General features: G+C 42.4%; 1 protein-coding gene across 1 annotated transcript in view; it reads right to left on the bottom strand.

Moving 5' to 3' along the window:
* Window positions 1-1,541, bottom strand: part of CNTN1 (contactin 1) — a 243,206-nt gene extending 241,665 nt beyond the window's left edge. The window contains exon 1 of the mRNA XM_027659979.1: window positions 1,404-1,541. The gene's annotated coding sequence lies outside the window, so the exon portion shown is untranslated. The remainder of the gene's footprint in view (window positions 1-1,403) is intronic.
* Window positions 1,542-21,937: the final 20,396 nt, after the last annotated feature.

Consider the following 21,937-nt stretch of genomic DNA (forward strand, 5'->3'; position numbering starts at 1 on the left):
TATGTGCAGTGTAAGAAGGACACTTAAAAGATACTAATCATATAAGAGAAAACCTGAGAATTTTTATAACTTCAGGTGCTTTCAGAGAGCTTTCCCCTGTTCTTATGCAATTCAAGTCCTGCGTTTGTTATTTTTCTGGTTTACAAGTAATTTTATACAAAAGAATGATACTAAATAAAGTATATTTGTTAACACCTTCTTTGATACAGTCACCTCTGCAAAGGGGACTGCATTTTTAAGGCATGTTTTTGTCTAAGTTGTACAGACCAGTAATTACATAATGGTTTATTTTTAAACCGCTAAGAAACCTTTAAATATTTTATGTGCTTTAATATAACTACATTATAATATTGTTATATAAGTATGCTAGGATACAACACTTGAAAACATTCGCAGCTCAGAGGTCATAGTTTACTTTCATTACTAAATGGAGCATAGTTGATTAACTGCATAGATAATCTCTGGTAGGTTTTATAAGCAGAATTAAACAGCGCTTCATAGAGCAGATGCAATTCCTAAAGAGCCCCTCATTCGGGTGCGGCTCAGGCGCTGCACCTCGGACAGGCTCAGCGCCTCCAGGTGCCTTTAGCGGAGCTCAAGCAATGGCATCTCTGCCCTCACCAGCAGGTGTTATGACAGTCTGTCTGAATTGCTGACATTTACGAAAAAGCGACACTGAAAACCGGCATAATCAGCATTTTACAAGGGGGAAATAGCGTGAAACGCTAATATTTTTACTGCAAGAAGGTGCAATGAAAAAAACCCAACACCTTTTTAGCCGGTCTCCATTACACACATCCAAAACGCAAACAAGTCAGCGGACGGCGCGAGGCTGCGGCTGCTCGGGCACAGACCGCGGTGCTGAAAGGACGCTCTGCAAGACCAAGATACGGACGCGTTTTTCTACACGCTGCCAAAAACGATACGTGCTCTGCAGGAACCGGAGAGGAAACGGCGCACGAGGCTTTCCCTGCGGCAGCATCCCGGCCCCCCGCCAGCCCACGATCAGGCCGACGGCACCCGCCGGGGGTTAACTGGGGCTGGCGGCCCCGCTTTCGGCAGCCCGGGAGCCGAGTGTTGCCGTGCCCAGAGACCACCCGTGCCGGGCCGCCGCCCCGGCCGCCGCACAGGAGCCGGGCTCCGGTACCGCCCGCGGGCCGTGCGGGGCTCGGGGCTCCCTCGCCCTCCGCACCTGCCCCAGCCCCCCGGGCCCCGCCGCCCGCACCGCTAAAGTTGCGACTGCCCGCAGCTGGGGAACCCACCGGGGCGCCGCTCCCTCCCCGGGACCGCGCGGTGCCGCGGGCTGCGCTGCCCTGTCCCTCCGGCTCTAACGCGGACCCCGCTGCGCAGCGCGGGCGGGGGGCGACATCGCCGCGCCCGCCGCCGAGCGAGCCGTGCCCTACCTGCGCAGTGCCGCCGCACGGCCGGGCTATCACCTCGCCTCCGCTGCGCACCGGGGACGGCTCGGAGAGCCCTCGCCTGCCCGGTGCGGCTGGCTCCGTTCGGCTCGGCGCGTCCTTGCCCGGCTGGGCTGGGCTGGGCTGACAGCCGCCCGCGCGCCCCCGCCCCGGCCGCGCGCGGGGCCGCCAGGGCCGAGCGGGGCCGAGCGGGGCGCGGGGAGCGGCGGCGGCTGATTGGACGGGGGTGATGTCACTCGTGCGCGAGCGAGCGGGAACGCGCGTGCCCGAGCGCGGCGGTGAGGGAGAGAGGGGAGAGGTGATGCAGGAGCCAGGGAGGGAGCGGGGATAGGGGCTGCTCTCTCCTGTTCCTGAAGAGCGGGAGGAGTGTGGTGGAACGAGAGTCAGGAGAGTCGTGGGGCGGAGGCGCGCACTGGCCGGCAGTGGTGGCAGCGGTGGGCGGAGGAGCGGGCTGAGAAGCGCCGCCGCAGAGCGGGAGGGGCGAAGGTGAGCAGGGCCGGGGGCGCGGGGCCTCATCCCTCCGTCCGCACCCGTCCCGCTGGTTATGCCACATGGCTGCAGGTGGAACAGCACCCCGCGCTGTCCAGGGAACGTGTGCGGCACCGGCTGCCGCTCTCACCCCGGCGCAAGCCACAGTCACAGTCACGCAGACACACGGTCACACAGACACACACAAGCACAGGCACACAGACAGTCACAGTCACGCAGACACACACAAGCACGGGCACACGGTCACAGTCACGCAGACACACAGTCACACACAGACACAGGCACACAGACAGTCACAGACACAGTCAGGCAGAGTGACAGTCACAGGCACACGGACACAGACACACGCAGTCACAGGCACACGGGCACAGGTGTGCGCGCTGCATGAGCCCAAAGGGCAGGAGAAACCCAGGTTAGGCTGCTTTCCGTACCTGGACTATTGGCCCTCAACCACGCCCACATCCAGGGACCACAGGAAAAAGAGGCAGGAGATGGTACGGACCTCAAGGGTGCAGCTGGACAAGAGGCGTGATGCTCGGGACCCTCGAGGGAAGTGCCTGGCAACGCCAGGTTCAAACTTTTAATTAATACCCTTCTCCCAAGTTAGAAGAATGATTTTGAAATGACAGATTTTTCTTCAGCCTCAATTTATTTTCTGGACTTTACATCTTCTATGTAGGACCATATTTCTTAATTCTTTTTCATTACCACAAAGGCTAAATATTTATTTTTAAAGCCTCTACTTGTCCCTTGAGCTCAAGTCATGTGGTATTTTCCACGTTGTAAATTGCTACAGAAATCAAAACTCCCAGAGGGGAAAAAAAAAAGGCAAATATGGGGCTTGCAGCATACCCTCTTGGAGGAAATAAACAGGGCCACAGTAGACACATGATCCATTGAAGAGTCACAAGCTGCCAAATTTGTGATGGCTGCTCCAGGAAGAGCTCATGAGGGATGGAACATGGAACCTGCAAAACTTTGAGACATGAGTTCCCACTGTATATGAAACACAACTTTCGGAGGGCTGCAACCCTGACCCTTAATACGTACAGAGTGACAGATAGCACACAGTCAGTAGCAGACACAATACAAATAACACTTGACTAGGTTATGCCACCTGCATGGCAATAAGGACCAGAGAGTGGAAAGCTGCAGCTATTCCAAGACCCTCAGACTGACAGCCTTGGGCCTCCTGTGCCTTCATGACCAATCCTTTACTCTCAATTGACATTGGGAGTAACACCAAATTACATACATTTCTCCTTATGAAAAATCAGGTCCCTGCAGTAGAGAGACATCTGAAGTCCTTTTTTTTTCAGCAACTTGAGGTAAGAAGGGAGATGACTGCTTCATTTTTAGCTGTCATCTTAGGTAGTTCTCACATGTCTGGAAGGATTTGAACTCCTCTAAAAATCAAGATAGCACTGACCTTACGGCTTTACTGTCTGCAGATTGCACCAAATACCATTATGGGGGAGATCATATTCTTGCAACCATATGGATCAGAAGCTTGTTCAAGGATAAAAAAAGATAGTTCATAAAAAAACCCCCACCTAATAGATTCTCATTTAATCATTCTGGAGCTGGAGATTTAGGCTTGGGTCTTTAATTTCTGTGTCTTAATCCAATACTGAGCATTGTATGTGTACACAAACATGCAGAAGAGAAGAGCTGTCACCGTGGGGACACTGTAAAGTTGGGTGGTACCAAAGGTGCAGAAAAAATGGGAAATAAAAGACTGAATAACAGGGTATATTAGGGTAAACAGGTTAGATTATGCATATTGGCACAATACATAGTAATGGCATTTCAAATATTAGTGACCTTTGAATCTCTGGCACAGACTTCTCATGAACTGTGGTTTTTAGACACCTTAACTGCTTTCTTACAGTGAGAACCATAAAACTGTTTCAGCCCTTGCCTGGATTTAGAGCAGTCTCAGGACTGCTCTGAATGGTATTTGGTTCCAAAACTGCCTCAGGCTACATTTTGCAGCTAGAAGCTCTGAAACACAAAGTCAGCTCTAGGATGATTTGCTGCAAAGATGCTGGCCTACTCAGCATGGCCCCTCAGATGTACAGCACAGGCTGCTATATGCACCATGTGTTTATATGCTATAAACTATTTAACATTTAGGATACCCACTGAAGGATGTTAATCCCTCATGTTCAGTAATTTCAGTTTCTGATTTCATTGCCAAAAGTTAAGATGGCTGTCTTACACATTTTGAAGCAGGGTAATTTTTTTACTTAAATATACCAGTGGGTGTCTCTGCACTGCACAGAAAATCTCTGTCTCTCCCTTTGCTTGATTCAGAGATCCTTCAGTAGAGCCAGGGAGTCAGTAAAGCAAAACAGGAACAGAAAACATGCAGAAAGGGAGTGCCTTCAGCATCCTGTGCATTTTTAATCATCAGCTGCTCATTATTCTGTAACACTCTCCCTACGATCAATTTGTATCTTAGTTCATACTCCTCCCTGCCTCCCAGGATAATTGATTCCTGTGAGGAATTTGCTCCCTGGAAAGTGGCACAAGTCTCAATTGGGATCTGACCATAAGGATGAAAGAGACATAGCTGCAGCCTCCAGCACTTGTGGAGGAACAGCAACCACTGACCTTACTTCATATTTTTACAACACTCATCCAGCATCCAGCATCGGAGGAATGGGGGATGGGGAATATGAAGCAGGGACAGCAGCTTTCTGTTATTATAATAAAATGGAGACATGGGCTAGCATGAGCTTTATATACCTCATCCAGTCTCAGCAATCTTTTAGAGGATTAATGAGATTAGAAGCCCCTATTGTTTTGTTAATGGCTGTTTATTTGAAAAACGGCTTTTCTTGTAAACATACAGAAATTACCATATGTTACTCCATACTCCAGTGCTGCCTTGGAATACTACTAAGAGCAAAGAATGAATATTATGTTCCAAATGCAAATTTTACAGAAGCAATTCATTTGTCCTTCAACTCTGCTGCTGTGGAGACTTACCTGTTGGAGTGTAATGCATTAAAATAGCTTAAGAGTACTCTTTCTTCGAAAAACCTTGCTACAGCTTATGCTGCTCTAAGAAGGTTAACAATGCTAACAATCCATTGTTATTTGAATTTGAAATGTATATTTGCAGAGATAATTTGAACTCTGGATATATCCAAGCCTATCATCCATGACACTGACGTACACAAGTTCCTTTTCATTACTCTCTAATGATGCAAAATATTTCCTATCATATTAAACATTATCATATGGAAATAAGAGTTTTAGAGTCAGACTTAACTGAGCTGAACACTACTCTTGTTGAATTCCAAACTCTTCAAAGTGAATGAAACACATCAGAAAGGTAATTTTAATCATAGACCTTAAAATAGAGCATACAGGAAGACTTAGTATTGAAATTAAATTCTATATTTTACAAGTCTATATTCAATAGCTTGCAGTTTAATTATTGAGGCTGTTATTTCCTGTGCTTGATCTCTTTCATGACACAAATGTTTCTGGAAAGTGATTCAGACATTTTTGAGGATGCTAAAGGACAAAATTAGATACTTTTACTGAGGAACAACTTTTATAACCAATTTTTTAGTGGGAATACTGTCCCTATTTTCCTCCTCAAAATGGATTAAGAACTAGAGATCTGGGGAAAAAAGTAGCTTAGCACTCAGACACGTTTTTCTGTACAAACAAAAACACTATCATGGGGCAAAGAACTGGAACAGGAGAGAAATTAAGAGGATGACATGAGAATATGTTTACATTCTGTTGATCACTGATTCTTACTGTGTACTCTGGATACCAGTCCAGAGCTTGTAACTTTGGACATTAGGTTGCTCTAAATTGCACTGAGTTTTGTTCAAGAAGCAGTCACATCAGATCGTGAGTTGGGTGAATATAAAATTATCTTTTCCTCTCAGGAAGCAGATCTCAACTTGCCCATGAATCTAGTCCCACAAAGTAAAATGTTTAACTCTCTCATGAAATAAATTTCTCTGTAAGCTATTACAAGGATATCAAGTTTGTACCGCAAGACAGATGACTCATGTGCAACTTCAGAGAAGCAGAAGTTTCCCAGATTCTCTCCAGAGTCAAAAATACAATCTCTCACCGATCCAGTCCATGGATACATATAGCCAGATGCATAGACACAGCCTTCTCTTAGCAACACAAGGGGGAAAAAAACCAAAATAAACATTTTTAGAAAGCATATTGTGTGGCCACGTATTATTTGGACAACACTCTCAGGCAGATGGTGTGAGTCTTGGGACTGTCCTGTTTAGGGTCAGGAGCTGGACTTGATGAGCCTGATGGGTCCCTTCCAACTCCCTGTATTCTATGATTCTATTTCTCATGTGTAATACTGATTCTGTTGATGCCCACAGTTACTCATTTAGCCCAGATGAGAGACCATCATGTTGTGAACACAAAATTCCTCAGCTTACTGACAGTTTTATTCTCGGGGGAGATGTTTCAGTTTTCCTTAAGTATATGTGAAAATCTGCATAAACACTATGCAAAAAGGGTACTAGTACTGCTGTTGCAAGTCTTTAAATATAGGAATTATTGTGTTACCTTAGTTTTGTCACCCTACTCTTATGTATTATATGAACCTTTACATGAGCCCAGTGGTTTTTCCTATGCATTCTTGTCTCATTCAGTATAAACAGTGAATATACATGATACAGCATCTCTGCAATATTTCTTTATATTCTAAACAATTAATTGATTCAGACATAATTTACAGCTAAATGTAGCTAAATAAAAATTGCTGTTCTTTTTTCATTGTTACCATGAGTGCAGTTCCCAAGGGTTCTCCAAGGTTCCTGGCTTCAAAACCTTGCTTCCAAAAACACAGCTGCAAAAAGATTTTAGTATCTTCATTTCAGTATATGCATCTGAGATACAAAATGACACGTGGAAATTACTAAATAAACTGCAAATACCTCAGCAACTAGATATTCAACTCAAAATACTGATATCCTGTTTTTTTCAGAAAAGCTAAACTTTTTCCTTTATAGGGAAGGGTAAGGTAGAAAAGATTCCCTAAATTCAGGCCTCAGACTGGCACTTCAGGCTGGTTGCATGGAGAATAAAGAATACGTCTTCTGTCATTGAAACTAAAAATTACTGAAGCGGCTTGCACAGTAACACATAGTCTGTGAAAGGTATGGAGCTTAGTTCTCCTGTCTTTATAACTCGGTTTAAGCCCTTTCTGCTATTTGAAATCACTCAGTGTAAGGCTTTCACAAGAAAATATGCAGATTTCAAAGAAAGTCACTTCATTCAAACCTCAGTAATAATGCAGACATAATCTTTACTTTGGCCTTTGGATTTTGGTGTTCTTTCAGCGTTATTTTTGGAGGGAAATATATAATGCATATTTCTATGTCACTTTTTATTTGCTTTTTTAAATAAAATATTCATCAGAGATGCAAAAAAAAGAATTAATTTACTTCAAAGGAGAAGAATTTCTGTGCAGTAGGGTTCAGTATATCTGTAGAGGCTACAATATGCTCCAGTTTTCTGAATTATTCTTTGATGATATTTTCAGAAGCTCTTTTAGAAAGGAGGATTTCTGATGGAAGACTCTCAGTCGTGGTAGGTGTTTGTGTATTACTTAGCATTAGTATTGAATGCTTTCCTCTGAGGTGTGACAGATGCCTTGGACGTTTAGCACATTTATTTTTACACTCACTGGCCTGATAGGCATTACTTATTAGCAATGTGTGATTTAACCTAGGTTGTTTCCTAAATCTTATCTGAAACCAGTCTGGTTTCAGATAAGGTACAGAAACTGATACAGCCCCTCTTCTGGTTGTGGGAGGAGATAGGAGAAAGAGATTAGTACTAAAAATTGTATGGCTGCTGTCATCTGTGGTGTTAGTTGCCATTAAGGTCGGTAGTAATTGGCTTCCTTGTTACTGCTCTTGTCTTCAGCTGGGGAATGTTGACATGTCTCTATTGAGGCTGGGATGTTGCAGTGCTTGCAAAGCTGCTCTGAGAAGATCTTAGCATTCAAATTTCTTAAACAAAACAACCACAGTGTCAGCTTGGTGCTGAAGGCAAGGCCAAGTTTACTGCTTGCCAACAGGTTTGCCTGATGATCGTCAGTATGGGAGATAAGGTGTATTAAAAAGATGTACTGGTGGTGAGTAGTCTGGAACAGCATCAAAATAAATCTCTAAAGACTTTCATCATCTTCACCTAGTTTTAATTCTTATTTCATTGGCAGAACAACCCTGCTTAAACATCACAGTCTCTCTGTATCTTTGTTTTCTTAATGTCCTGTCTTAGGTGCTCTAACCCCAGCTTTATCAGTTCATCAGTTATACTACATTTAGCACAGTTTTTCTTGCCTTCTGTCCTGATAGGATTGTACATTGTGTGAATGCCATGACAAGCTTTTTTTGTGACAATGTAGATGCTCCAGAGCTCTACAGCTACATCATGAGGGGCATGGAAGTTTGTCACATACCTGCTAGTGCTAACGACAAGGCTAAACCCCTGAAGCCTCCATATCTGAAATCTGTTTTTTCACCTTACCTTGACTGTGTGCGTATAGGTAGATATAAACATAGATTATATAGGTAGATATAGATAGATGAGAGAGGTATAAATAGATACAAATATAGCTGATGTAGCTATAGATAGATAGATACATGTATGCATGTCCCTACGTACAAATGAATTTAGAACAGTTTTCATCAGAAAGAAAATAATGAAAAGGAGTAAGTCCTAATTTTCACCCAATAAAGTCTTTTCTTTTAGAGCTCCAAAAAGTCTTTAATCTTCTCAGCAGTGTGCGACTAAACTTAATGTAAAGAATTCTCATGGGACTGAGGCAAATTTGTTGCTCAGTAGTTGAGACTATGTAATAAAAGGCTAATCTTTAAACTAGATCAGAAACTTCCACTTCAAAAGATTATACTTTTTTCAATGATGTTTTTCATGAAGCAAGGTGTTTTCCTTCTAAGAGCAAGCACAAAAGCAAAGGAATAAAGGGAGAGGTGACAAAATGTATACTTTGAAGCAGTTTTTTAATACATTTTGCCATTAATATTTCTGAATTTATTTTTTTGAATGCTAACTATCGATTAGAAGAGATTAGCAAAAAAACCCCACATTCCTAAACCTGTGATTATGTGAAAGTTAAATGGACATTCATGAAGTTCTTTGCAAATCTACAGTCATAATTATTGTGGTGTGTTTGCCTAATGTGTTCCAAATTTTCAAGTTTCCAAGGAAACTTGACACAAGTATCAGCAGCTAGCAGTACAGGCTTGCAGCAAAGAGGACCAGTAGCATCAAGAAGACCATCGCCATCAGGTTGAGGGAGGTGAACCTGCCCCTCTCCTCAATGCTGAGCAGATACATCTGGAATGCGGAGCACGGTGTGGGGCACTCCAGTGCAAGAGAGAAATTAACCTGCTGGAGCAAGTCTAGTGAAGGATCACAGAGCTAATTCAGAGACCAAACCATCTGACCTAAGAGAGGGTTCACTTTCTCTAGCTCTGAGGGCTGGAATGGTTTAGTCTGGAGAAGAGGGGACTCAGATGAGTCTCAAAATATAAAAACATACCTTATAGGGTAAGTAAGACAGATCCAGGCTCTTCTCAGTATTGCCCGGTGACAGGATGAGAAGCAAGGGGCACACGTTAAAATACAAGTAATTTTATTAAGCATTAGAAAACATTTCTACTGTGGGAGCGTTCAAACAATGTGACAGGTTGTCCAGAGAGGCTGTGGAGGCTCCATCCTTGGAAATACTTAAAATCTCCCAGAATGTGTCCCTCAGGAACGTTCCCTAACTGACACTACTTGAGCATGGCAGTTGGACGAGTTGATTTGTAGAAATCCTTTCCAACCTCACAGTTCTGTGGTTCTGTAATCAGGATATTGTCCCATACATGTTCTGATGTAGAAAATTCCAACTTTTTTTGAAGTATAATGAATACAAATTTGCAGTTCTGGTTATTAAGGACATGAGACTTTTCCACATAATTCCAAGACCTGATTCACACAGTACATTCAATATAGATATGCTTAAAAAGTTTTTATTAACACAGTGACATTCTAAAATAAATACATGCATGTGCACATGTATGCACTGTATGTATGTATAATATAATGAAGCATAAGAGACGTTCCATATTTTTCAAAAGGAACAAATATTTGATAAAGATCAAATACGTCCGTAAGTATTTGCAGAATGGAATATTTTATGGTTTTTTTAGGTACTGTAATGCATTCATTACAGATCCTGTCATATTTCTACAGATGGCATTACTTAATCCTTCTCTGAAATACACCTTCTTTTCTGCATAGAATATGGCACAACAAGCAACTCTAAGCTATAAGAACTGCACAGTTAATTTCAGAAGCAAGCAGAAAAACGGTGTGTTTCTTCACACAACCACATGCTTCATTTCAGGTGCCTGGGCATTAGTCATGTTTGTACTCTTCCCCTTTCCTTTTGCTTGAATCTTTTCATTGGTTGTGGAATTTATATATTAGGAAGTGTTTTGTGGTTTGTTGCGTATGGTGACATGATTGTTTGCCATATGTACCATACCAAAGCAGAGATAAACTGTCTAGTTTTCTGCCATTCAGAAGGACTGGAGCTGATCCATGTGACTTCTTAAATTATGTTCCTTCTCGAAGTCTTTACTTTCTGCTAACATCATATTTGCTAACTGTAAAAAATATCCACCTCACATTTTGTAAAGAAAAGGTAAGCAACATGGCAACATAGGGACATCAAGTTTTCAGTGTGATAATTTCTTACTTCCACTCCTTAGGATTCAGTGAAAAAGTAAGCATTTATCGTTTTAGATTGGCAGAATTTCTACAAGGTAAATCTTTCTGAAGGCTCTAGGGATTACATTGTCAGCCTTATTTGTATACTTCTTTACTATGAAAAAGGATTGCAAAGTTGTGATGCTTCTGTATTTACACTGTGCATGTTTCCATCACACTATCCATGTGACTATTTGAAGAGCTCTGAACCCATTGGTTAAATTTGAAGCATTGAAGTGTCCAAGCTAAATTCTTACACATTTAGTGAAGGCAGGGCAGAGGAGGAATACTTTGTAAATGGCTTCATTTAAGGAAAAACTGCATTTTAATAAAGGTCATAAAATCTGCATGAGGTAGAGCATCCTGACAGATGTCCCAAATTCGATGTAAACTGCTCCTAGGATAGATAAACTCTTAAAACTTACCCACAAGAAAACTCTGTCTCCAGTGCTGTAGGATTAGTGCAGTACTAATTCAAAACTGAGATTTTTCATAGAGGAAAACACAAGGAAATAGCCCAGTTTTAGACAGACCAGTCTACTTGGTACATAAACCATGCTGAATTAGTGTCCAAAATTTGCTCTATCACTACTTGATATTATGGTAACACATTGGTGCTTGGATGCTTTTCTGCTTGATTACCAGTCAGGTGTGACAATTATTCACATGCAATTTGTGTGAACATGCAGAATATTTATCTGGTTATGGATATGTGAATTAAAATGATGTATGAGCACAGAAACAGACTTCAGGCTGCTCAGGGATTTAGTAAGTAATGTCCCCTGGGAAAATGTTTTTGCAGGTATTAGGTCACTGGTCACTTTTCAAACACCAGCTCCTAAGGGCACAAGAGCAGGCAATCCCCAAATGTTGGAAGTCAAGCAGGCAAGGCAAAAGGCCAGCTTGGCTGAGCAGGGATCTTCTCTTGGAAATAGTGCAAAGAAGGAAGGTGTATGCCCAGTGGAAGCAAGGTCAAGTGACATGGGAAGAATACAGAGATGCTGCTTGCCACTGTAGGAAGAAAATTTGTACCACCAAAGTCAAGTGGAGTTGAAGCTGCCAGAAATGTGGGGGACAATACAAAGAGTTTTTCAAATATATTAGTGGCAATAGGCAGTATAGAAATATCATTGGCCCATTCCAGCATGAAGATGGTCACCTCACAAACAGGGAGAGAGACAAGACAGAGGTGTTTAATGCTTTCTTTGCTTCTGTCTTCAACACAGAAGACAGTGTTGAAGACACTGACCAAGCTCAGTGCCCTGAGCTGGAGGACCATGACTATGAGAATGATCAGCTCCCAGTCAACTCTGAAATTGTGCAGTATCTGCTGCTCCAGCTGGGTCCCTACAAATCTATGGGACCTGATGGGATACATCCCAGAATCCTCAAAGAGCCCACTGATGTCATTGCAAAACCTCTACTCGATTTCTGAGTGGTCTTGGGAATACAGGGAGGTCCCAGCTGACTGGAAGCTGGTGAACATTGTCCCAGTTTGCAAGAAGGGCAAGAAGGAGGACCCTGGGAACTACAGGCCTGTCAGTCTCACTTTAGTGCCTGATAAAGTTACAGAGATTATTCTGGGAGGTGTTGGAAAACACGTGAAAGACTATGCAGTCATTGGTCACAGCCAGCAAGGCTTCATGAGAGGAAAGTCCTGCTTATCCAACCTGGTTTCCTTTCAAGACAAGGTAAAACACCAAGTTGATTGAGGGAAGCCAGCTGATGTAACTTTTTGGATTTCAGTAAAGCTTTTGATACTGTCTCTCACAGGATCCTTCTGGACAAACTGTCCAACAAACAGCTGGATAAGTGGTGGGTGAGTAATTGGCTCATGAGTTGAGCACAGAGGGTAACAGTGAATGGAGTAACATCAGACTGGTGACCTGTCACTAGTGGGGTTCCAGAGGGCTCCATCTTGGTCCCCGTGCTTTTCAACATCTTCACAATTGACTTGTAAACAGGACTGGAAGGGATACTAAGCAAGTTTGCAGATAAACAAAACTCGGAGGAGCTGTTGACTCCCTCAAAGGCAGGGAGGCTCTGCAGAGAGACCTGGACAAATTGGAGGACTGGGCAATCACCAGCCATATGAAGTTCAACACAGGAAAGTGCCAGATTCTGCACCTGGGATTGCCCAACGCCAAAGGTACGTGCAGACTGGGGAATGAGATGCTGGAAAGCAGTGCCATGGAAAGGGATCTGGGGGTCCTGGTTGATGGCAAGTTGAATATGAGTCAGCAGTGCCCTGGTAGCTAGGAGGGCCAACTATGTCCTTGGGGGCATCAGGCACAGCATCGCCAGCTGGTTGAGGGAGGGGATTGTCCCACTCTGCTCTGACTGGTGCAGCCTCACCCTGAATACTGTGTGCAGTTTGGGGCTCCACAATATAAGAAAGATATTAAGCTATTAGAATGTCCAAAGGAGGGCAATGAAGGTGGCGAAGGGCCTTGAGAGGGAGCCTTATGAGGAGCAGCTGAGGTCACTTGGCCTGTTCAGCTTGAAGGAGACTGAGGAGAGACCTCATTGCAGCCTTCAACATCCTCCTGGGGGAAAGAGGAGGGGCTGACACTGATCTCTTCTCTGTGGTGACCAGTGACAGGACCTGCGGAAAAGGCCTGCATTCGTGTCAGGGGAGTCAGGGGAGGTTTACGTTGGAGATTAGAAAAAGATTCTTCCCCAAGAGGGTGGTTGGGCACTGGAACAGGCTCCCCAGGGAAGTGGTCACAGCACTAAGCCTGATAGAGCTCAGGAAGCATTTGGGCGGTACTCTCAGGAACTTTGTGTGGCTCTTGGGGATGGTCCTGTGCAGGGCTAGGCATTGGACTCGATGATTCTTGTTGGTCCCTTCCAACTTGGCATATTCTGTGAAAATAAAAACTTTATTGTGGCTTCTTTGAAAGTCTGAAATGCAACTCAGAAGGCCAAAAGAGAAGTAAAATTTCAAAGAGAAATGCACTATTATCCATATAACATTTCATTTAATATCAACAAGGCTATAAAAATAAGTGAAGTCAGAAATTACAGCTCCAGTGAAGTTAGGATCTTTTTTTCCTGATGGTTTTTGTGCTTTTTGCGTTTAGCAGATTCTATACCTCAGGGGGAAAAAAACCCTCAACAATTACAGTTGACAATTAATGCCTCTGTTGTTCTTAACACTTTTGTGACTAATCACAAGAAGATGCATCATTACAGTGCAATGTACTCAATTCCTCTGTTGAAAGAGTAGTTTAGAAAAAAAAATTTAAGTTCAGCCTATTATCCATCTGTTGTGCTTTTTTTTCATCCAATGATAGTCTAACAGAAAATGGAAAAACTCTTCTGAACAGCAACCGGAACTTGAAGGTCTCTATCCTGGATGAATGAGTTAATTTCTTCTTCTTCATATTTCTCCCTTTTAAATCTTCATTTATTTCCCACATAGCTTCAGTTAGAGACTCTTAATCCTACTGGAATTAGGAGCTAAATTTTAGTGGATGCAGACTGCATTTGGGAAAATGCACACTTCCTAGAAGAAATGTAAAATCCAGGGAATTCAGGTCATTAGAAGCTCTGGGTTTGTAGGATATGTGCCTTAGATATCTGAAATGACAGGTGGCTCTTAAGTCCTTTTGTTAATCTACCTGCCTGCTTCTCTACAGATACCTCAAGACCAAATTGTAACAGACCAGTCTGATCTCCTCATACAACAGCCTAACCTATCTTGTGGACTGATAAAAGGCAGTAGATGTCAAATACTGGAAATTTTTTAAGGTTCCTCATAACAGATTCTGAGAAAATTGAGGAAGATGATGTCAGAGACTGAAATGATTAATGATTTATGCATTCTAGGAGACTTTTGCAGGCTTTTGACTTTTCCTCGGATGGGCAGTTGGGCCCGTCCCTCCCTCCAGTGGTTGCATTATACCTCAGATGGACAGTTGGGCCTGTCCCTCCCTCCAGTGAAAAGCCGAGCTTGCAGGCTTTTGACTGCTGCATTGTACCTCTGATGGGCAATTGAAGGTGTCCGGCCCTGAAGGAGTGGGACCTCTGATGGCCCATAGGAGCCCATTCCCCCCTCTGCCAGTCTGGAAAAGGGTGGGAACCAGGCCAGACACAAAAAACCTCTGCACAGGCCCAAGGAGAGGCTGTAGGCTCGAGGCATGGCCCGTGACACTGACCATGGATATAATAACTCATAACTTCTTGGAGTGTGGGGGCTTCCCTCCTTCACTCCCCGCAGATCAAGGCCACCACTTCAACTGACAGACATGGAAGCTGCAACTACTAAATTTCATTGCTGGACCCCATGGGCGGTGACTATATACATCTGTCCACTCTCAGCTTTTCTTTCCCTTACTCTCCCTTACTCTTATCTTGCCTTTCTCTCCCCTGTGCATTTTATTCCCCCCACAAAGGTTATCTCTACGTCACATTGTTATATGACAGCACCCAAAATTCTAGCATACCTGTTGATACAGAATTGTTAAAATAAACCTTATCAATATGTGTTTTCAGACACCAGTTATTCAGTGCCGTTTCACTCTAATCCACCCCAAGGGAATTATTGATAAAAACCTGGGTGACCCCCCTCCCTTTTCCTGGGGCAGGTTGTAACAGATGATTTATATAAAAATGCTATTGTCTGCCTACAAAATCAGTTGGAAAAGCATACTCAGGGTAATTAGCATTGAGTCAGAGTCAAAATGGGGTTGTGTGCTGAGAGATGTGTCAAGGGCCTGCCCTAACATGGTGTTCTTTGATATTTTCGTTGTTGAGAGGAGTGATAGAAAATACTATGTGTCTTACTGTGGGAGAATGGTGGAGAGAAGGCCCTTGGCCAGGCGCAAGAAGTAGGACACAGTGATTATGTGGATGATTATGATTAGGTTTATTGCTAATACAGTATCTAAATCTTGCCAATGCAGTATCTAAATAACAATTCTACCATCTATTACAATGGATTATTATATAGTTACGTTGTGGTCCCTCCTTTTGAATCACGAGCTTCAGTGCTTTCTAAACTTCTAGGTGCAGCTCAGTCCACTTAGTCTCGGATTTGGTCAACAGTTTATGTCTAAAGGGTATTAATGTAAGCTGGTTCAGCTAGAAACATACAGGTTTACAGTCTTTGGCATTGTGGAATTCACAATTGCAAAGAACGAAGAACCTATTTAGCTACTTTAGGATTTTTTCTCTGTATTTGACTGGATCTTAGCGCTTTTAAATCACTCATCCAAAAGTGAGTGTTCCTCATTTTTGGGCTGAACATACCCTGCAGAAGTTCCTACCAGGGTGCGTGTATGGGGTGAGGAATCCACACAGAAACTGTTTGCAACCCCAGGAGACCAGTTTGCCCCACTGGCCTAGTCTCCACCAGCATTTTATACCCCTTATGCAGGCCGATGTGCACCAAAGTAAATTCAAACACCTCAGCTCCCCCATCTCTGGAACAAATTAATTATGCAAGCATCCAGACAGTTCCTCCTGCAATACCCACCAGGTGTTCTCACCATAGGACAAACTACACTGTCCATCGGAGATGGTGAAAGGAGGGGGGAATGTGGGAGAGGATGCTTGCAAACACCCAACTCTTTTGTTGCCCCATCACACTTACTAAATTCAAAGACAGTCTAGATGGCAGTGAGGTAGCCTGCCAGAGGACGAAGAAGTGGAGATTTGATCTGGAAAAAGTGCACTGTAGGAAAGGATCTGTGGGTTATCCAAGATGATTCCTGAGCACAGGCAAAAAGTGTCATAGTGCTGCAAGAAAACCAAATACTGTACAGGGACTTAGCAACATGGAGAATGTGTGAACCGGTCTTTCCACCTCAGACAAGGTCTTATTACAGTACCATGTATGGGTTTGAACATAGCAGCAAATGGATGTGGAGCAGTCAGTCAGAGCTGAGATATGCTGAAAAGACTCAGCATATGTGTCATATGAAAAAATCAGACAAAATGAGATTGTTTAGCCTCAAGAACAGGGGACTAGGTGGTTACAGGACAGCAGTCTACTATGGAAAAGACTGAGGAGAAGGAGGTTCACCTGTTGTTCAAGCCCATAATAGAGAAGACAGGAAGTAATGGCTGTAAATTACAACTAGAAAGCATCAGCTTAAACACTAGTGGTTTGAAATCTCCAACTTGGGAGCTTTGTAGAAGCAAGAGTAATCTCACTAAAGATGATCTTGCCTCAGGAATTTGTGTGTACTAGGTGATCTCTTTAAAGCTCCTTCAGCCCTGTGATTGATTGCCTTATGGATGTCTAAATCTCAACTAGACTGTTTTCCTGTCTCAAAAGCCAAAGTAATAGCAAAACTGAGTCCTGAACATCTTCAGTACCATTTTTAGGTTCTCCATACCAAAGCAATATTGTATTCTGAAACTGTAAAAGATTATTTTGCCTGTATTTCTTTGCATTAATTGAATTATGATGGAAACACTTGCTGCTTTCCATAAGAAGATATTGCAACACAGACAGTGGTTTCTTCATTTATTGCTCTACCTGGGACCTGCTCAGCCATAGCATAACCTGTCAATTATGAAACAGAGAGAACTGCTGAAAATGCCAAGGCAGTGGCCAGGTTAATCTCACCTTGTCTACAACTGCACGACTCATGCTGATCTTCATTCAAGGGGAACAGAGAAACTAGGCAATTTTAAGATGCAATTAATTTGACTTATTTTAGATGTCCATATCAGGGTGAGATGAACAGAACTGCTTATTTTTCTGCATGACAAGTATCCTCATTCTCTAAGATAAATTCTGTCTCTTGTATTGATTTCAGAGTCCAACAGTATCCACATAACTGTATTAGATACACAACAGCGATGACTAGCAACTGTTTGAAAGAGAAGGTAATAGGAAGACCTTATTCCACTTCTCAATTGACTCCTTCAGCTGTCAACAGCAGATAAAGCTAAGAGGTAGAGATAATAAATAAAGTTGAAATGACTGACCCTGTAAGAAGGAAATATGATCGTGCAAATTATGTAAAACCCAGTGAATTAATATGTAAAATCAGGGCAAATATCTTTCAGTTTAAGAGTCTATTGATTGAAACTGCTGTATACATGACTGGTGTTTATTTTTAATTAGAATGGCCACTTAGATTGAAAAGTATAGTGTTGCTTCCCTTGGGCTCTCCAGATGAAGTGTTAATGTCAGGTTCATGCTATGTCTGTAGTTATATATTCATTATCAGATTATTGTGTTTTCAATCATTAAAAAAAGTCATTTAGAAGGAAAGACATTTCACTTCTAGTCTTAAGACTTTTTACTGGAAAATTGCTCCCTTTACTATCTCAGGTTTTTCAGTAAAACACTATTTTATAATTGAGAAAAGAGCAGGATGCATTCTTTAGCCTAAGTGTTTAAGTCTTTAACCCTACCTTCCTCTACAAAATCAGATAGTTTTCTTCGTACAAGATCACATAATTTTCTCTTCCTTTGAACACAACAACTGTTTTAAATTAAATAATATAACATTGAAATCTTACCAAATATACAGGGTTTTACCAGTGCCTCCCTTAAAGGACCAGGCATCCTGACTGTTTCCCTGCTCCCTGGCTGTTCCCACTCACCCTTCTTCACTCTTCACACCTGCTCTCTCTTCAGCATTTCCCCCCAGTATACTTCTTTCTCTTTATTACAGTGTTCTGTTTTGGGATTGCCTATGACAGTCCAATCCCATGTTAATGGCCACATTATTTGTGCCCTGTTAGCGGAAGCATTTAATTTCCAAATTCCATTCTGAATATTGCTTTGCATGGTGCTGGAGTCACTCTCAATCAGTCACTTGCAGGAGAAAAAGATAAGAAAACTTTTAGCTCTGGGACTACCAGAGACAATGTTTTCCTAACTGCATAAAGTATGAATTGTTTTTTGATTGCTTGAGGATCCAGAATACAGAAGCCAACCAGATGAACAAAGACCACCCTCTAGAAATTTGCCCTACAGACAGAACCCTGAAAATACACACAGCATTGGACTGTATTTCTTTTAACCATTTAAAAAAAACCCAACAAGTTTTGCAGGAAATAGTTTGTATATAAAACAGACTAAGTGCCCTGATGGAATAACTAGGGATCACAAGAAGATCTCTGAGAGTTCAAAGTATGTTACTTAAATACATTGGAGCCCTGAAATATCAGGCTGAAGCATCTTTCTCTGAACAACAGGGGGTTATTCAGCAGTCCCTAGATCTTCATTATAAATATGTTTTTAGATAGTTCCTTGGGACTCATGTTGAGATGGAATAAGACTGCATGGAGAAGGAGTTATTAGTTATTCCACTCCTTTTGTAACAGCTACAATACTTTCCTGTTCTTTACAATGAAATTTTGAATCCCCAACAAGTTTCCAGGGGTCTTCCAAGGTAAAACCCCATAATCTTGCTCAAGGAGGGGGAAAAATAAAGCTACTGTACCTTGTAAAAAATGTAAATATTTTTTGCACTGTGGAATTTTTGTAATTTTGGCATGTAACACTGTTGCATTGTGACTCAGCCAGTACATGATGTATTATCTAAATATCAACAGGTTATTTTTAAAAATAATACACTGAATATGTCTTCACTGAAATGCCTCATAAATAAAACTGTTGTTTTCCCCTAAAGTAAAGTGCTAAGCACTGAAATTCAGACATTTCTAGAGAAATTTATTAATTTCTAGATCACTTTCTTGTCATTGTCACACGCAAAGACTGAAAGGCCTCTCAAACACAAAGACTTGTCATTGCTGATGAGGTCAATGAAACTACCTATGTGGTGAAGTTTGCTGGATCAAGCTCCTAATTTCCATTTTAGCACTTTAAATACCATAGAAAAAATGATTCCTTAATATTTAATGTGCATATTTACTTATTTTCCAGTCACCTCCAGATAGCTAGTATGTTCCAGACTGCAGTCACTGAAATTGCTGATAAATAAACAATATAGACGTGGAAAGCCACACGCACAGGTGGGTAAATAAGCAGATTCCAGAATGCCACAGAGTTATTGCTCTCTGCAGTTAAAATTCAGAATAACAATGTATCTCCTTGCTATGGTTTCAATTGTCTTCTCAAAAGAAGCAGGTGCTCCAAGTGAGAGAACCCAAATACCTGTGAGATATTTCATAACACAGTAGAAATACAAACCAAACAAGTAAAATATCAGGGAACAGACTGAGTGCAAATCGGAAGGGAGTACAAAAGGAACTGCTTATTCTCCCAGTGTCTGGCTTAGGCTGCAGCAACCTACAAATTGTTCTAAGGAAGGACTGCCTCAGAAGCAGATGCTGACAGACACTTCTGGCTGTGGCTAGACAATTCCTGGTCTGGCCTTTGGCCACAGTGCCAGTAGTGGAGAACGCTGAGATACTATGCCATTGGCCCCAAAGCACCCATAGACCAGGTCACATCTGACAAGTGATATCATGTGTTGTTTTTCCATTCAGTTTCTGTTTTCAAGCAGAATCTGAAAATCAGCTGTCCAGTAAAGTCCGATTGCATTAAGGACTTTAAAACATTTAAGAATACATTTCAGGCATCGTCAGTGACACTGTCATGTTGTTAGGTGATACTTTCCGACAGATCCAGTCATCTCTGCAAAATGCTGCAGCTGAACACCAGAAAGGCTTCTTCTGTGTACAGACTTGACTTCAGTCAAGCATAAAAGATGTAATTGTCAGTAATAACTGCATAGCAAATGAGGAATTTAAAGCCATATCTAAAGAAAGCAAAAAACCCCAAACTAGAAAGAGCCACCGTTAGGTAAAAAATTTAAAAATTCAAAACCCCAAATTCAACAAGCTGGCAGCCTGGCAGCAGTCTTTTTGGAGCTGTATACGGATTTTCAGCTCACAGCTGCTGAACACCAGCTGCATGCACCTTATGTGGCAGCCCACATGCTACTCCTGCAGCTTTCCAAAAGCCCCCCTTGGTGAGCTGACCTTTAAGAGACATCCTAGAGAAGGAATGCAATGTTTTTTGCCTGACCAAGAGGAATATAAAACCACTGAAAATTAAGGTTTTAGTATATCCCAAATATGAATTACTAGCCAGCAGTTTGCTGGAGAGAACAGAGGGACTGCTTGCACCACAGGTTAAACACCACTGAGGCTGATGAGCTCTCTGCTGCTCTGCTGGTGGAACTAAGAAAAGTGATTCTAATCTCTGCAAAGGAGCTGTCTACAGGTGTCATTAGTGCAGTAACTGTACTATCAATGTAACTTATACTTGCATTAGGATATTTTGTTCAACTTACATATAGTGTTTCAAAACTAGGGATTTTTTTGGGCATATGGCTTGACATTTTCCATGCCCAAATACAGTCCTCAGCAAATTTCTAAAATGCTGATGTTTCCCTTTAGGAAACCCTAGGACTTTTTCCTTTGGAAAAGGTCTTGTCATTAGGCAGGGAGGTAGTTTTTGTACTGTTACTTCTGTAATTTTATCTCAAACTCGTAAATTACTGCCCAAGTGAATAAAGACTGCCGCTGTTTTACAGGTTAAAGGTATAATAAGTCAGGGCAAAATAAGCACGACTGAGTCAGAATATATTCAGGCAAAAAAAAATTAAATGTGCCTGATGTCTGGTAAAGAGACCAGCTGGTCTGACATTGCCTGTAGCATCATTATAATCTCTCTCTGTACAGCAGGGAGGCCTCATTGCCGCTGCCTGCTGGGAAGGGTCCCCGGCTGTGCTAGTTTCCGAATGGTGCCAGTGAACTGTTTGTCAGAGTGCTTGTTGGCCCAGATCAAAACTGTGCCACCACTTCAGAGCACAGACAGGTGAGTGTCAGTGCCCTGAGACTGTTTAATTTACTAGTACAGCTTTGACCTCAGAGCTCCCGATCCCACGTGTCATTATCACATACAAACATACTTCCCCTGTTCCATTACAAGCTTGAGTTGCATGAGCAACACAGAGAACGTCTGTGTTTACCCGGAATTACCTGGGGCAAGTCAAGCTTTCTTCAAAACGTTTTTTTTCTTGACCTTACAAAAGCCTTTTCCTCACTTTAGAGTTCGGGCATTGTGCTAGAAGCAGCCTGACTCGACACCTGCTAGATTTGGTGTACTGACTGAGGGAGTACTGGACCAGACAGAGGAAAGGGAGACATGGAAGAGCTATCACTTAGAGCTGCTGGAGAGACTGGGAATGCCTAGGCAGGGAAAGCATCATCATCAGGTGTACACAACTGGTTGAAGCTCTGTGAGCAGCATTTCCTATTTAATAGTACCATCCCATTCCCAGAGTAGCTCCATGATG

Source organism: Corapipo altera, unplaced genomic scaffold (assembly GCF_003945725.1).
Source record: "Corapipo altera isolate COAL_440 unplaced genomic scaffold, ASM394572v1 1, whole genome shotgun sequence".
NCBI lineage: Eukaryota > Metazoa > Chordata > Aves > Passeriformes > Pipridae > Corapipo > Corapipo altera.